This window comes from Protopterus annectens, chromosome 1.part1 (assembly GCF_019279795.1).
Source record: "Protopterus annectens isolate FY-2018-M chromosome 1.part1, PAN1.0, whole genome shotgun sequence".
NCBI classification, from domain to species: domain Eukaryota; kingdom Metazoa; phylum Chordata; order Ceratodontiformes; family Protopteridae; genus Protopterus; species Protopterus annectens.
The window spans coordinates 1,873,693,598-1,873,711,712 of record NC_056726.1 but is presented as its reverse complement, the minus strand read 5'-3'; the positions used below and the strand labels follow the sequence as shown (position 1 = coordinate 1,873,711,712).

At 45.4% G+C, this 18,115-nt stretch overlaps 1 protein-coding gene across 11 annotated transcripts in view; it reads right to left on the bottom strand.

Annotated features, from left to right (window-relative positions):
- The window catches only part of LOC122812836 (protein 4.1-like), a gene marked incomplete at its 3' end in the record, with an annotated part of 3,376,257 nt that overhangs the window by 1,972,481 nt on the left and 1,385,661 nt on the right, over nt 1-18,115 (bottom strand).

The following is an 18,115-nucleotide window of genomic DNA, read 5'->3' as shown; positions in this document are numbered from 1 at the left end:
AAGTAATTGGTGAAGAGTCAGCATCTTGAATTTTGGAATCTCCAAATAGGTGTTTAGAGTAGACAGGTCCAGGATAGGATGCCACAAATGGTCTTTTCTAGGTACCAGTTGAATAGCCCCATGCTTAAGAGAGAAAATTCTTGTTTTTGGGCCTCTGCCCACTGATTTGGGGGTAGGTCCGGCCACCCACTTGGTGTTGGCAACGTGTGGAAGTGAAATCTGTATCTCTGGAACACTATATTTAAAACCCATTTGTCCTAGGTAATGAGTTTCTAATTCTTTGCATGAAGAGCAATCTTTCCCCCCAAATGGGCAGTCAGTTAGCAAGTGCTTGGAAATTTTAAAAGGAAGTCACTGAGACAATTTACTATAGGGGGGAGTCTTATTCCCAGATTTGGAAGTGGAGGCCCCCCACTGCTTAGTTCTGTGTGTCCCCTGGGACTGAAACCTGGGTTTTTTGCTGTGTCTGGGTTTGGTTGAGAAGACCTGAAAGGGGCTGGAAAGGACCAATTCTTAGAGGGCCAGTGCCTACTAAATCTAGGAGGCTGAACTTGTAAGAAATCTTTAACAGTTTACATACATTTAGCTTTATCTTCCATCTTTTTAAGAACTTCCTCAGCCTTGTTGCCAAACAGGTGGTCCTGATTTAAAGGAGCATCCAACAATTTAGCTTTAACACAAGGCAAAGATTGCTACTTGAGCCAAGCATGTCTTCTGAGCACAGACCCAGTAACAGCAGCCCTGCAAGAGGCCTCTAATGAATCAAAACCACACTGCAAAGTATGTTTTCCAACTTGTTCAGCAGAATGCATTAAATCCTGTAATTCTTTATTTTCCACACAGTCAGGAATCAACAATTTTCTGTTTAAGCAGTCCAATAACATGTTGCTGATACTTTAACATATGAAGCTGGCAGTTTAAAGCCCTATTGGCCAAGGTTGCAGAAGTGAAAACCTTCTTACCCCATCTATCCAGTGCCCTGGAGTCTCTATCAGAAGGGGTAGGATTTTTAGCAGTAGAAGCCTTAATGCCCTTGGGCCCCTGTGAAATAGTCTTTGGATCTGCAATAGGATTTTTAAAAAGGAACTTGTGGGACTCCAGGACCCTGTATATCTGTCAGGTTTTCTGGGAGCAGGAGGCAGGGAATCAGGAGCTGAACTACATTCCGAAAAAGCATCAACAATGTCTAGTACAGGAGGAATAGCTAAAAGCCTATGCTGAGGTAGGAGAAGGAAATCCCGAAGCCTCTTTTTTGAATCAGAAAAATTCTGGCTTTCCCAGTGGAAATGCTCCCTTAGAGTATGTAAGGTTTCCCCAAAAGAAAAATCCTCAGGAGGGGAAGCAGAGGGAATAGAGTCCTCTGCATCAGAATCTTCATAAGTAGATAAGGGCAAATCCAGATCATCAGAAGAATCAAAAAACAAAAATCCTGATCAGAAGATTCATAATAAACTTCAGTCCTAGGCCTCTTAGAAGGGGGGGTGGCTACCCCTGATTAGAGTTATTAGATCTTCAGCCATTCTTATCATTTGTTTTATAGGCGTAGAGGCATGAGCATGTGGCCTGTGCGTTGGTTTTTTAGGCACAGATCGAGAGTTAGGCCTAAGTAAAGAGGTAGGTGTCAGTTTAATATGCAAGTCCATAGGCCTGAATACTCCCTCAGAAGCCGGTGCCTGCACAGCGGCTCCGGACCCATCCAAGGAAGAGACATCCGCGGGTTCCATAGTTGAAGCATCCCACGGCATACCGGACTCCGAATGGGTCTCAGTAGAGGCTTGCGAATCAGAAGTAGCAAGTATCAGGGACTGTGAAAGCACCTCACTGAGTACCGATGAACTGGCTTAGGAGAAGCATCGTCAGAAGTTTTGGATCTCGGCGGCCTGTCTTGTCTTTATCTTTGCATTTTTTCGGAATCCCGGTAGTCGGATGGCTAACAGACGACATTTCTGGATAATTAAACCGAGAACCGAAATATTTAGAGACGAAAATATACCGATGACAGATAGTGCGCTGATTAAATAAAGCACAAAACTGACAGCAAGGTACGTCGTGGTCAGGGCCTAGGCAAGGAATATAGTACGAATGAAAATCTTTATGAGGTATTTGCTTTCCACAAGTAATGCAATTATTAACTTTTACTGACATCGGTAAGGAGCAAGAAAAAGTTTCCCCAACAGGGTACTTAGCTTTAGTTGAAGACTTCGGTTCTGAAACTCAAAAAACAAAATTTCAGGAGTCGGCCAACCGACACTTGCAAACTGCTTCTGCTTCGGGCACCGCACGGCAAGAAAGACTGATGTAATGGCATTGGCTGCATGTTTTATACCCCTGACGACCTGATGTCATGGAAGAAGGGACAGCAACCAAAGCAGGACCCAAGACTTTGTTAATCAGGCCAACTGAGGGCTACTTGCAAGCAGATAACCCAAATGTAATGACTGCAACAGTGAAACACGAAGAACATCTGGAGTTTAAAAATAGGGTGGAAATAAGAAAAAGGGAGACATGGATAAGAAAAAGCAAGAATTATTTAGTGGGACTGACAAATGTTTAAGTATTGCAAAATAGGGGTATCTCAAAGAACAAGAGGAGGAGCAACTGCGGAATGCTAAATAGAAAATAAGAGATCACCTTGATAATATGCATGAGTTTGTTATTAAGCAACTGTTTTTTGATAACTTTAGAGCACAAAACCTTTAGCACAACAACTCAGGCAACAGAAAGTAGAAAGGGCTGTCACCAAGCTTAGGGAGCCTATAAAGTACAGTTTTGTACCTACCATAAATGTAGATGTCCGATAGGTATGCATCTGCAGTCCTAACATATGGGTTGTCCTGCCTCAGGCAGCCCTTCGGTCGGCCGGATTCCAAAGTCTGGGTCTGGCCTCGGCTGATGTCGCACTTCACCCGACGTCATAGCTGCTGGGGTATAAAGGCATCAGCCGACGCCATTTTCCTCAGTGTTTCTTGCCCCAGATGCCAAGTGCCCTCTAGGAAAGCTAAATTTGGATAAATGCAAATAATTCCAAACAGTAGAAAGCAAAATATATATATACATATATACATACAAACAAATACACCATAATAGATTCCCCCAGCTAGCTAAAAGAGGGGTAAGTACCCTAGGAATACCACAGAGGGGAAGGAGGGTGGGTAATCCTGACTGCAGATGCATACCTATCGGACATCTACATTTATGGTAGGTACAAAACTGTACTATGTCCTTCAAGGATGCATCTGCAGTCCTAACATATGGGTAGAATACCATAGCCAAACTGGGCGAGGAGGCACTAAGATAAAGATGGTGTAGTTAAGATCCCTTGCAAAACAGCAGTTGCAAAACCTGCTCGGGATCTGGAGTATAAAGGAAGATTATAATGCTTGGCAAATGTATGCACGGAGCTCCAAGTAGCAGCTTCTAAAATGTCTTTGGTAGCCACTCCTCGTAGGAAAGCTGTAGTGGTGGCTGTAGCTCTTGTGGAGTGAGGCCTGATATTTTCAGGAGTTGTCTTTCCATGAAAAGATTAGCAAAATCTAATGCAATTTCCTATCCATTTTGAGATTGTCTGTTTTGAAATTGCTTTTTCTTGCACTCCTGTTGCATATGCTACCAGAAGCTGGTCAGTTTTTCTGTTGGTCTTAGTTCTGTCCAGATAGTAGCGTAATTGTCTGTGCACATCCAAGGTATGTAGTAGTCTTTCCTCCCTGTTCTGTGGGTTGGGGAAGAATGTAGGTAAATGAATCGCTTGGTTCAAAGATACTCTGGAGACCACTTTTGGCATAAAAGTAGGATTAGTTCTCAGAGACACTCTATCCTGATGGAAGATAAGAAAGGGCTGTACTGCCATTAATGCCTGTAACTCAGATACCCTTCTTGCTGAAGTGATTGCTAATAGGAAAGCAGTTTTCCAAGATAAGAACTGTAAGTCTGCTGTTGCTGCTGGTTCAAAAGGGGGAAGTGTTAACTTTTCCAGCACAAAGTTGAGATCCCATGTAGGTAAAGGTGGCTTCCTTGGAGGCTTTACATTTTTGATTCCTCTCAAGAACTGCCTGAGTAGAGGATGACAGAAGACAGGAGGATCCATGTTGTATTCTGCTGAAATTGCTGATGCATGAATCTTAATGGAGGAGTAGGACAGGCCATTGTGGAACAGTTCTGCTAAGTATTCCAGGATGTGTGCTATGTTTGCCAATGAGACATTTTCTCCCTTTGCTGCACTCCAAATGAGGTATCTTTTCCATTTGGCTGAATAAGTTTTCCTTGTGGAGGGTCTGCGTGCCTCCAGGATAATGTCCTTAACCCTCTGAGATAAATCTGGTTTATTTTGTTTTATGCAATATTCCAAGCAGCTAGCTGCAGTGTTTTCAAGTTTGGATGCAGGGTCTTGTAGTTGTTCTGTGTTAGAAGTAAGGGACATAGAGGTAGAGGCCATGAGTGTGTCCGAGACATGCTTCTCAGTAGCGGGTACCAATGTTGCCTTGGCCAGTCTGGAGCTATCAGGATTACCCTTGGCTGTTCCTCTCTGATCTTCAGTAGGACTTTGCACATCAAAGTAAGAGGTGGAAATGCATATGCTGTCAGGTTTTTCCAGCTGAAGGAAAGGGAGTCCACCCTCCAGGCAAGTGGGTGGTATGCTCTTGTGCAGAATTTCTTCAATTGGTGGTTGTGTGGGGAGGCGAACAGGTCTATCTCTGGCATTCCCCATTTCTTTGTTATGGTTCTGAAGATATCTGGATGCAGCATCCATTCGTGAGCATCCGTGGTAGTTCTGCTTAAGGTGTCTGCTAGTGAATTTTCTTTTCCTGGTACAAATCTGGCCTGTAGTTGAATGTTGAGATTCAGGGCCATATTCCACAGGTCCATTGCCATCCAGCATAGAGGGTATGAGTGTGTACCTCCCTGTTTGTTGATGTACCACATGACTGTGGTATTGTCCGTCCTTATCAGCAGGTGACCTTGTTGAAGGAATGGTCTGAATGCCTGGATTGCATGTTTCACTGCCAGCATCTCCTTTAGATTTATGTGTAGATTCAGCTGGTCTTGGGTCCATAGGCCTTGTATACACTTGTCCTCCATGTGCGCCCCCCAGCCTAGGTCTAAGGCGTCCGTGGTGATGGTCTGGCTTGGATGTGGTTTGTGGAAAGGCAATCCTCTGTTCATCTGACAGGCCTGAGCCCACCACAGGAATTCTTGTTTCAGGCATGGAATTATTGGAATCTGGGCTTCTAGACTGTGCTTGTGTTGAGACCATACATTCCTTAGGTGCCATTGCAACTTTCTCATATGCAGCCTGGCATATATTATGCAGGATGCCATGTAACCCAGGGCTTGCAGGACTTTCCTTGCAGTAAGCTGAGTTTGTGTTGTTAATGTCATGAAATAGACTGGTAGTTGCTTTTGTTTTTCTTCTGTGAGAAAAGCCATCTGAGTTGATGTATCCAGTTCTGCACCCAAAAATGTTATCCTTTGGGATGGTACTAGTCTTGACTTTTGAATGTTGACTGTGTATCCCAAGGCTTGCAACAGTTGTATGACATTTTCCAAATCTTTTGTTAATTTTGTCTTGTTGTCCGCTTGTATTAGGCAGTCGTCCAGGTATGGGTAAATTTGAATTCCCTGAAGCCTGCAATGAGCAATTACTGATGCCAGGCATTTCGTGAATACTCTGGGCAGTAGATAAGCCAAAGGGCAATGCTGAGAATTGATAATGCTCTGATCCTGCAAGAAATCTGAGGTGTCTTCTGCAATCTGGTCGTATAGGGACATGCAGGTATGCCTCCTTGAGATCTAGAGTCACCAGCCAAGACTCCTTGCCCAGCATGGGAAGAAGTTGCTGGAGGGTCAGCATTTTGAATTTTGGAACAATGAGGTATGTGTTCAGTGCGGACAAGTCGAGAATAGGTCTCCATTGATTTTCTTTTCTTGGTACAAGGAAAAGCCTGGAGTAAAATCCTTGGCCGTGTTCCAAAGGTGGTACCTTTTCTATAGCTCTCATCCTTAGTAAGTTGTTGATTTGTCTTTGAGCCTCTGTTTTTTGGCTTGGTGGTAGGTTTGGTATTCCCCTCTTTTTTGGTATAGTGTGGAAGTGAAACCTGTAGCCCTTGTCTATTGTTTATAAAGTCCATTTGTCTCCTGTAATGCAATGCCAGTTGTCGGAAAATAAGGCTAGCTTTCCGCCCAAGGGTGCTTCCAGTTGTTCCCTGGTAGGCGGAACCAGAGCCAAGTCATTGTGTCTGTCCTGTGGAAGTGGTTGTAGTTGCATCTGTGGCAGCACTTCTCTGGTTGGCAGGTTGCCACTGACGTCCCCTATAGGCACCCCTAGATTGACCTCTGCCTCTTGGGCGTCTATTTCTGCCTCTCTGTGCTCTGGAGGTGTCTGGAAAGGACCAATTCTTCGAAGGCCAATTTCTGCTAAACCTCGGAGGTTGGACCTGTAAGAAATCCTTGACTGTTTGGACAGATTTTGCTTTTTCTTCCACTTTCTTTAGAACCTCCTGTGCAGGGGAGCCAAACAAACTTTGTTTCTCCATAGGAGCATCTAGGAGTTTTGACTTAACATGGTCTGGTAAGGATTGTTCTTTTAACCAGGCATGCCTTCGAATCACTGCTCTAGTCATAGCTGATCTAAAGGAAGCCTCCAGTGCATCATAGCCACATTTTAAGAAATGATTACTGACCTGCTGAGAGTTATGTACCAAATCCTGAAGGGACTTGCGGTCTATAGGTTCAGGAGAGGACAGTTTTTTATTTAGCTGGTCTAACAAAAATTCCTGGTACTGAATCATGTGAAATTGACAGTTTAAGGCCCTGGCCGAAAGAGTAGCAGAAGTATAAATCTTTTTACCCCATCTCTCCAATGCTCTAGATTCCCTTTCAGAGGGAAGAGGGTTTTTGGCAGAGACAGCTGCCACACCTTTAGGGCCCTGTGAAATGGTTTCTGGGTCTGCAACATGAGCCTTATACAAGTGGTAGTGTGTGTCTGGGACCCTGTAATATCTGTCAGGCTTGGCAGGGGCCGGAGGAAGAGAATCAGGGGCAGTACTGGCATCATTATATGCATCATCAACAACTGATAGTACTGGCGGAATGGCTAAAGGCCTATGCTGTGGTAAGTGTAAATAAGTCCTTAGCCTTTTCCTTGAGTCTGAAAATTCCTGGCCCTGCCATTGGAAGTGTTCCCTCATAGAATGTAGGGTTTCCCCAAACGAAAATTCTTCAAGAGGAGAAGCAGAAGGAATGGAGTCTTCTGCATCAGAATCCTCATAAGGAGAATATGGGCCTTCCTGGTGGTCTGAAATATCTGAGTCATCCGAGGAATAGTCTGTAGAGACAGGTTCCGGGGGTTCAGTCCTAGGCCTCTTATCTGGAGGAGGTTGAGAGGCCCTGTCTGGGTGAGGTTGGGATCCCCTGATCAAAGAAATAAGATCCTCAGCCAGGCTGAGTATCTGGGAACTAGAGGTAGGCCTGTGAGAGGGAGCTTTAGCAGGTAAGGCCTTAGAAGATTTAGCTGCTTTAGCCCTGGAAAAGGCCTTGATAGACATAGAAGCAGGGGGTCTAGCAGCCCCACGTGCAGGGGTAGAAATGTCTAGGGGAATAGTGTCTGACAAATCCTGGGTGCCTGCTTCTGTAGCAGTAATTTCAGTAGCAGATTCAGCCATGCTCTGTGAGGCCTCGGTTATCGGAGGCATGCTTTCGGCCGAAGGAAGAACCGAGGACTCTGTTTCAGCCAAAGCCGAGACACTCGCGGTTGGCCTAAGCGTGGTTTCTGCTTCGGGCACCGCGCGGCAAGAAAGACCGAGGAAAATGGCGTCGGCTGATGCCTTTATACCCCAGCAGCTATGACGTCGGGTGAAGTGCGACATCAGCCGAGGCCAGACCCAGACTTTGGAATCCGGCCGACCGAAGGGCTGCCTGAGGCAGGACAACCCATATGTTAGGACTGCAGATGCATACTTGAAGGACATCAAGGAAGACAACAAGGGATCTTGTAGAAGTCTTAGAAATATTTCAGAAACTGTATGAAAGTCTGTATAAATCAAGAGAAATATGAGAATTACGAAAAGGTACAAATGGAAATGTTTACGGAAAATTAAATATGCCAAGGTTAGAGATACAGGATCATCAATAACTAACAGGATAGGAGGAGATGAGATAAAAATGGTTTTGTATAACCAATCTGCAGGAAAGTTCCCAGGAACAGTTGGTACTCCTGTGGAAGTTTGGAAGCGAGGAGGGAGAAAAATGATAAAGATCTGGAAGGTTTTGTTTAACAGGATTTTAAGAGGAGGAGAAGTACCAACATCCTGGAAGAAAGTAGTGGTAGTTGTAATACCTAAAGAGGGTAAACGTCCATCAGATCCGGCTTCATAAATGCCCATTTCAATACTAAACCATGATTACAAAGTGTTTACGTCTATAATGGCTACAAGAATGGCAAAAGTGATGCTAAAATTGATAGATCTGGATCAATGTCGTTTTGTGGCAGGGAGGCAAACATTTGACAACATTAGTAGAATATTGATGTTGTTGTTGTCTTTCGGCTTTTCCCTGATAGGGGTCGCCACAGCAGAACTCCGGTCCGCTAATGATTGGCAGTAGATTTTGACGAACGCCGAGGTGCCAGCTCGACGTTCAACCTTCAAAGAAGGCATGCCCACTTACGCATGTCTTTTGAACGCCCACCCAACAGCGGGGAGGATATGCAGACTCCACACAGAAGGCACTCTCCGCACTCCAGCCAAGAATCAAACGGGAGAACCTCTTGCTGTGAGGCAACAATGCTACCGCTGCACCACCGTGGATGTCGATGATCCACAGGAAAACAGAAAGTAAGAAAATACCACTGTTGTTGGTGAGCCTAGATGCAGAGAAAGCATCTGTCAGAGTAAGATGGGACTTTACGAGCAGAGCAATGGAAGCATTTGCATTCCCTGATAAAATTATAAGCTTGATTAGGAGGATACATGAGGGATCGGAGGTGAAAACTAAAGTGGGTGGGGTCCTCTGTCATAATCTCTGCTTGAGCAGAGGAACCAGGCACAGATGTCCTCTCTCCCCTTTACTTGCATTATATTTAGAACCACTGGCAAAGAAAATGAGGGACTCAGAAATTCAAGGATATAACTGGTTAAGAAAGGCTGGCTCTATTAGCAGATTACATTATTTTACACCTGATAAAACCAAAAAGGGACATTACAGTGCTGTGAACATATTGAGAAAGTTTAAAAAATTTTTGGGATATAAAATTAATGAAACTAAAACAGGCAATAGCAGTAAATTATGTATCCACATATGAAATGGTTCAGCAATATCCATACTTATGTGGACATAATAAAATGAAGTACTTAGGAGTACGGATTTAAAAGGATTCCAGTATGGCAATTAAGAATATGTGGGAACAGAATAAAAAGACAGCACAAAAACTGAGAAAATGGAAGATCTCTTATATGGATATTGATAGTAAGATACAAGCAGTTAAAATGTTTTTACTCCCTTTAGTCTTATACATAGGTCAGGTATATTTTTTAACAACCAGTGAAGTTGTTGTGGATAGCAATCAATAAAGAGCTGAAGGATTTTACCTGAGAGGGGAAGATGGCAAGAGTCAAGTGGGATAAGCTTACTCTTCCAACATGAGAGAGAGTGGATTGGGATTACCTGATCTGAAGGGGTATTTCAGAGCAACACAGTTAAGGCTCCTAGACATAGCACAAGCAGAAAACTAAATTTCAAAGATGAAAGAGATGATGATGAACCGGGGGGAGTGGGGGCTCAAGAAATAAGGACAGACTGAGAGTTTGGATGTAGACCTTTACGGAGAATAACAATAATCATACAGAATATTACATTCATAAAGTAGCAGAAAGTACTCTAAGAACTAAACCAACAGGGGAATGGTGAAAGAAGATTCTGGCGATAGGAATGATTGCAATTAGGGATACAGACAATAAGCATGAGGGGGACTGAATTTATTGGAGAAACTGGCAAAAGAACCAAGGTAATGAGAGCAAATAACTAGAGAGAGAAAGGTAATAGAATGGGGAGATACCAAGAATGTATATGGACTGCACGTTAGAGACTTCCTTCCCTATCAAGGATTGATACCAAGATATATGCAAAGAGAAAGAAATAATGGCGCACAGCAACAGTTATTCCTCTCCACAAAGGAGGGGCCACAACCGACCCTAGTAACTATTGCCCCATAAGTCTGACTAGCCTGGTCTGCAAGGCTATGGAGCTCATCATCATGGAACTCATTAACAAAGACATTGGGAAACTCCAAACACTTGACCCGACCCAGTTCGGCTTTGTTAAGGTCAGATCATGCCTACTAAACCTGGTTGACTTCTTCGAGACAGTCACCAAGGCCATAGATGAGGGAAAGGTGGTTCATACAGCCTACCTTGACCTCGCCAAGGCTTTTGACACCATTCCCCACTCGGGTATTACAAAAAAACTCACCAGCCTGAACATAAACCCCTACGTCACAAGATGGGTTGCCAACTGGCTTACAGACAGAATTCACACGGTAAGAATAGCAGGCTCCAAATCAGACTCTAAACCAGTCACAAGTGGTGTCCCACAAGACTCGGTCCTGGGACCCCTACTGTTCGGCATATACCTCTCAGACGTACAGGCAAACACAGGAGGACTATGACTAACCAAGTTCGCCGATGACTGCAAACTGGGAACCATAATTGACTCTCCGGCTGAGACCACAAAAGTACCTCACCAAGAGGATTACTGGTCTCAAACATATGTCCAATGCAGCCCGACTGAAAAAATTCCGGCTGTACTCAGTGCAGGGTTGCCAGATTTCCAGCACCCCAGGTAGGGACAACGGCAAGTGAAGACCAAAAAAAAAAAAAAAAAACCTAGTTCCACATTAAAGAACTGAGCTCAAACGTGAGGGTGGTAATGTGGTAATGAAACTCAATGTGAAATCAAACACGCGTAAATGTTTATGGATAACGATGCATCTACCCCGTTATAAAAGTAGCGTTTAGAATTTAGTTGATTATTGCACAAAACTTCCCTCTATGAGTGGAAAATGAGCCATGCCCCTCAATGTATGACCCTTTCAGGTTTGCTGGAGTTCTTGGGAAGACATCAAAATCATGGAAGGTATTTGACTCTTCGCTAGTAGTTCAAGCCCCATTTCTATCTGCTCCGAACAGCGACAGAATTTCTCCTTGTACTAAAATAAGCCTTCGGACTATTAATGAATACTCCAGCCTGTGGGACAGTCAGCACCACAGGCAAACAGTACCGGGGGCGTGTGTATGCTTCAACTAGGATTACCTTGAGACTCTTGTTTACTAACCACACTGCTCTACCATTAACCTACTGAAACGTAATTATTGTGTCTGAATTGAGATGCATTTTAGGATTTTTTTCCCACCCTTTTGATTCAGTGATGCCCTGAACAAAATTCATGACTAAGGAAAGAAATTTAGTCTTAATCTTCAACTTGTTTTTTTCCTGCAGCCTTTCAATATATGCTAACTGCTGCAAATTCCATTATAATAGCAGTGGAAGAAATACCTGAATTAACAAGGGGTATAGGCTCTAGACATTTTTTTTTAATGTTTTAGATGCCCTGAAGAAAAATCACAGTTAACGAAACAAAATTCAGTCCTTTAACTCTTCAGATTTGCTTTTTCCTGCATCCTTTCAGCACACATTAAATGGGTCAGACAGTGCTACAATAACAATGGAACAAATAACTAAACTTATGGGGCTGGAAGTGAAACAATTTTTGTTTTGGGTCACTTACTCTGACGGCAAGTCTTCTGGAATCTGGCCCCTTCTCTTATTTCATCATTTTCAACTAATACTCCAACAGTACCAACTGTAGGTACATTTTTCCCATCTTCCACTCTTCATATCTTCAGCCATTATCCACGTCCGTAATCCCTCTCCACTGAATTAATCCAGATGATGTACCATGTAGACTCTGATCCCAAATGCAAGGGAATTGTGTGACTGAACTTAGAAGCAGCTCTCATTCCCAGAATCCCAGCCAACACAAGCAGAATAACAATGAATATTTTCTATTTGCACATTTGCTTTTAAAATTATTCTACAGGTTCCGCGGTATTTAGAACTTAAAAACAACAAACCAAACTAGAAGCCCTGCGTATTTGCATTGGAACTGCACTAAACACGGAGCTTCTCGTGTTTAATGCATTGCAGTTCCGCATTCAACACAAGTAGCTCCGTGTTTAGCGATTTTTGATTGGCCCGTATACCGGCATATGGGCCAATAAAAAATCGCTAAACACGGAGCTTCTCGTGTTTAATGCGGAACACAAGAAACTCCGTGTTTAGCAACTTTTGATTGGCCCGTATGCCAGGTATATGGGACAATCAAAAAAAAAAAAAAATGCGGAGGCTGGCCGGGATTTAAACCGGCAGGGCGGGACTCGGGATCAGGCTGCTGATCTCGGGACAGTCCCGCCCAAATAGGGACGTCTGGCAACCCTGACTCAGTGGCATACCGCTTACTCAGAGGTGATCTCTGCCTGACTTACAAAGCCATGTCCAACTCAAAACTGATGGGACATGTTCCACCTAAAGAAATCCATGTCACTGCGAGCCACGCGCTCTAGTGAGCTAAACCTCGCCACAACAATAAATAGAACATGCTGGAGGGATAGATTCCTGTCACAGAGACCCCCCCCCCCCCCCATGCTTTGGAACAAAATTCCAAATTACATCAGGCAGAGCCCCTCACTAACACTCTTCAAGAGAAATCTTGACGACTGGATGGGTAACAGAAAATACACCCCTGGGATCACTTCATTGGCTCTGCTTGACAGAGGATCAGTTAATTAATCAATGGGGCGGCGAAAGCAGACAGGCTAGGCTTCTAAATGCCCTTGGGCAGATAGCCTAGTACCTAGCTATGAACCTATAAGGGGGTCCTAAAAGGAAAAAAAACAGTACTGGTAGAGTTTTTAGTAGAATCCAGAACAGAAATAGAAGTTATGTTCTTACCATAACGTTCCATGTTAGTTGTCTTCTTCTCGCCTTCTTTCTTGCTGGATGGGTTCGGAGCCGACCTCGGCTCCGACTCGGCCACTCAAAAAGCTCGAGAGTTGGTTCCACCGGCTCGAGGCTCCCCTTATATCCCACAATGCTAGGCGGTAATACCTCAGATCTCGTTTGTAAGCTAGGCCCAGCCAAAAGAAATCCAGAAAACTGGAAATGGGAAACCCACCTCTATAAAAAACACAGAAGGAAGGTGACCTATAACCTGATGAAGGAATATATACATAGTAAAGTATATACATATATACAATAGAGGTGGTAGGAAGAAGGTCACAATCAAACTCCTCTAGGTCTGTCCAGGCTAGGGGGAAGGAGGGTGGGGCCTTAAGAAGGCGAGAAGAAGACAACTAACATGGAACGTTATGGTAAGAACATAACTTCTATATGTTAAGTTGTCCATCTCGCCTTCATTCTTGCCAGATGGGACCGCGTCCCTAGCACCTTGTCCCGGGTGGCCTATCGGAACAGACTCTTGAGTACAGTGGAACCAAAGTTAGCTCTATGTCTAGAAGCTAAATCCAACTTATAATGAGATATGAAAGTGTGAGGAGTAGCCCATGTAGCCGCTGCACAAATCGTATCAATAGGCAGCCTGTCTTGGAAGGCTATAGAGGTAGCCAAAGCTCTAGTTGAATGAGCCTTAGGTTTGTTAGGCAACTTTTGGTGTCTAATCTCATACACAAAGGAAATCAGAGATGTAAGCCATCTGGAGAGTGATACTTTCGAAACTGAAAGGCCCTTTCTGCCTTCTGCATAAGAGACAAACAATTGGTCAGTTTTCCTGGTCTGTTTGGTCCTATCCAAATAATACCGTAATTGTCGATGAACATCTAGCCAATGTAATTTTTGTTCAGACCTGTTAGAATAGTTGGGAAAAAACACAGGGAGGTCAATGTTTTGATTTAGATTTGCCGCAGAGGCTACTTTAGGTAAAAAGGATGGACTGGTCCGTAAGGATACCCTATCCTTATGAAACAACAGATATGGTGGTCGACTACAGAGTGCATGAAGTTCTGAGACCCTTCTAGCCGAAGTAATGGCTACCAGAAAAAGTGTCTTCCAGGATAGCAATTTCATTGAACAGGAAGCTGCAGGTTCAAAAGGGGGAAGAATCAAAGATGTGAGAACTAAGTTAAGGTCCCAAGAAGGAGGAGGATTTCTTATAGGAGGCTTGAGAAGAAAAACTCCCTTCAAGAAAGCTTTGCAAAGCTTGTGAGACATGATGGCAGAATCCGAGATGCCCACATGAAAGTTAGATATGGCTGCCAATTGAACCTTAAGAGTAGAAGGAGACTAACCTGCGTGGAATAATTCGGCTAGAAAATCAAGGACAGATTGAATGGGAGCAGTGAAAGGATCTATGTCCCTTCCATGAGCCCAAAAGGAAAAACGCTTCCACTTACTAAGATAAATCTTCCGAGTGGAGGATTTATGAGAAGCTATTAAAATATCTCGAACTGAGTGAGATATTAGCGGAAGCCTGGCTAGGGTTGGAATTGGAGGAACCAAGCAGTGAGGTTCAGGGAGGGAAGGGAGCGATGTAACTGACCCGACTGATGGGTCAAAAGATCTGGAACTAGGTCCAGATGCCAGGGTTGCTCCAACAGAAAATGGTGTAGAAAGGGGAACCAAACCTGTCGAGGCCAGTAAGGGGCAATGAGGATCAAGGAAGCTTTCTGAGTGATGGCTTTCTGTATCACTTGAGAAATTAGTGGGAAGGGAGGAAATGCGTACAGAAGTCCCCGGGGCCAAATCTGGACTAGAGCGTCTCTGCTGGGATGGCCCGGAAGAGGAAAGAGGGTGAAATAATCTTTGCACTTGCTGTTTTGGGGAGTAGCAAAAAGGTCGCAGCAAGGCTGGCCCCACTTCAGAAAAATTTTCTCCAAGATTGAATTTTTCAGAGACCACTCGTGAGGCATGAGAATAGCTCTGCTCAATTTGTCCGCTATAATATTGGACTTCCCGGGGATGTGCGTTGCAATCAGAAACCGCTGAGAAGAAATCGCCCATTGCCACAGTCTGAGTGCCTCGCGACATAGGGGGTAGGATCTGGTTCCGCCTTGTTTGTTGATATACCACACTACAGACATGTTGTCCGTCTGTATTGCTATCGTTCCCACCGGAAGAGAGTCTTGAAGGGCTTGCAACGCTAAAAGCACTGCTCTCATCTCTAGAACATTTATATGCAAGTGGCGTTCGTGAGGTTGCCATATGCCCTGGACTGTCCTTCCCTGACAATGCCCCCCCCACCCGATCAGGGAGGCGTCCGTCATCAAAGTAGCAACAGGAGGGGGAGGAACAAAGAGTCTTCCTAAGAAGAGCTGTGGGGAAGAAATCCACCAACGAAGATGATTCCTGCATGCTTGGGTTATCACGATGGTGTGGGACATCGGAAGTTGTTGGTATGACCATTGTGTGAAGAGCATCCATTGTAAGATTCTCATGTGAAATCTGGCTAATAGAAGTAGAGGGATAGCAGCTGCCATTATCCCCAGAACTTTCAGGACCAATCTGACTTTGATCTTGTTGCTGTGGAAAAGAAGAGAGACCAATTTGTGTATGTCTGTGATTCTTTGATCTGTGAGTCTCGCTGACATGCTGACTGTGTCTAGATTTGCGCCTATGAAGGTAATAGCACGACAGGGCAACAAAACAGACTTTTCGCAATTTATTGAGATACCTAGCTTTCGAAAGATGCGAAAAGTGTAGTCTCTGGCAAGTAGCAGAAGATGCTTGGTGGGAGCTGTAAGGAGCCAGTCGTCTAGGTATGGAAACACCTGGAATCCTTGGCGTCTCAGATGAGAGGCAACCACTGCCATGCATTTGGTAAACACCCGGGGGGCTGTGGTGAGTCCAAAGGGCAGGGCCCTGAATTGAAAGTGACTGGTTCCCAGCCTGAAGCGGAGGAATCTCCTGGAGCGTCTGTTCATTTTTATGTGATAGTACGCATCCTGGAGGTCTATAGAGCACATCCAGTCTTCCTTCCCCAGTAGGGGTAGGATGGATTGCAGTGTGACCATCCGAAACCTTGTTTTCTTGACAGACTTGTTCAAGATACTGAGATCCAAGATGGGCCTCCCGTCCCCTGTTTTCTTTGGAACCAAAAAGAATTTGGAGTAGATTCCGGATCCTTGCTGGTCTGCTGGAACTGGTTGAATGGCTCTTTTTGCAAGCAACTTTGATATTTCTAACGCTGCTTGTTCCCTTTGAGCGGGTGGAACATCTGGAAGGGACTTTTTTGATTGGGTAGGAGAGCGGAGGAATGGAATGGAACAGCCTTCGGAAATGATGGACTGTACCCACTTGTCTTGAGTTAGAGAATGCCAGGCTTCTGGGTACAGTGAAAGTCTTCCCCCGACTGCCTCCGAAGGTGGACAGCCGGGCAACACCTCAGGGATGCTGAAAGGGCTTATCGGAAAAGGTTTCTCGATTGCCCTGGTTCTGCGGACCCCCCCCCCCTGCCTCTAGGGCAGCATCTACCATTATTGTTCCCCCCTCAGCCTCTAGAGGGGAACCGACTCTGTGCGTCAGGCAAAGCCCCTTGAGATTGCTTGCGGAACCACATCTTTCCACTTTTCTGGCCCTTGGGGTAAGGCCTAGAAGGAGTAGAAAAACGGACTCCGACGGCAGAAAGAGTTTTGCCATCAGTCTCGCACCTTGTCAAGGTTTCTTTCACTTGAGGACCAAAAAGGGACGATCCGTCAAACGGGGAATTAGTAAAAGACGTCTTAAAGGGGTCCGCAAAATTGCATAGCCGCATCCAGGCATACCGGCGCAAGGCCACACCTGTACCTGCGGCTCTGCTCGCTCCATCAGCCGCATAAGGAGGCACATGGAGGAGTTTGCTATAGAATTTAGGGTAGCCAGCTGAGCGTTCATCTTGTCCTGAAAACCCGCAGCTGTAGGATCCTTTAACATCTCACTAGCTTCCTTGATCAAGTCTCTTTGAAGACGAGTGAAATGACAGAGGTAGTTCAGCGAATGCATTGAAAAGGTCGCTGACGAAAACATCCGCTTGCCGTACCTGTCCATAGACCTAGATTCCTTGTTAGGGGGATGGACAGGCACTGAAGGATCAGCTAGTTCCTTCTTAGTGGCAGCAGCTACCACCATAGCATCCACAGAGACTCCCTTAGTCAGAAATTGCTTGTCTGCTGGTGCTGTAATAAACTTTGAAGGTCTCCTGGGGGTGGGGTCCACAGAGTCAGGAGCCGTCCAAGCCTTTTTTGCTACCACCTGCATAAGGGGGTCAAAGGGGGGGGACACCCAGGAGGTGGAAGGGCGAGAGCCGAACGCCTCAAGATACACAGATTCATCCTCCGAAGGGTTAAGGGCTGGCCAATTTCCCCTCTGTCTCAAGATCTCCAGGATGTCTGCAAAGGAGACATCTTCAGAAGGGGAACGGGGGGAACCCTCAGAATCTTCTAAATCCGTGTCAGAGGTGACAGACTCGGGTGAGTCTATGTGCTTCCTCTTGCACTTTCTCTTCCTAGGGGGCTCCCCTGCCAATTCAGGAGGCGCCTCGGAAGAGGATGAGATCCCCACAGGGGATTCTTGAGGAGCTGGCTCTCTGCGGTCTGGGATGAGGGAGTGAGTAGACCTTACCTGAGGCACCGAGGAGGGAGGGGCGGACGGAGACGACTGTGGAGTTGAACCAGGTTCCAACACACTCCGCATGACCTCGAAAGCACCCCTGTCAGGCAGAGCCAGAGGTCCCCGCTCCGAAAAGCGGAAAACCTCCCCCTGCACCGACAGTGATGGTTCCGAGGCCGATGTCGGAGCCGAACTCACCAGCGCCGAAGCGCCGAGAGGGAGAGCGGGGTCGGACAAGGGTCCGATGCCACTCACCCCCTCGGAGCCGACGAGGGAAGCCCGGCGCCGAGAATCTTCCAAAGAAGAAATCGGAGCCGACGACGGCGCCGAAGACAACTGTATCGGCTCCGACGCTACCACAGTCTCGGGTCCGAAACGCCCCGGCTCCGAGTTCAAAGGAGTCGGAGGAGGAACATTTTGAGAAATAGGATTAAGCACCGACTGATGAGTCGGGCTCTGAAGCATTTGG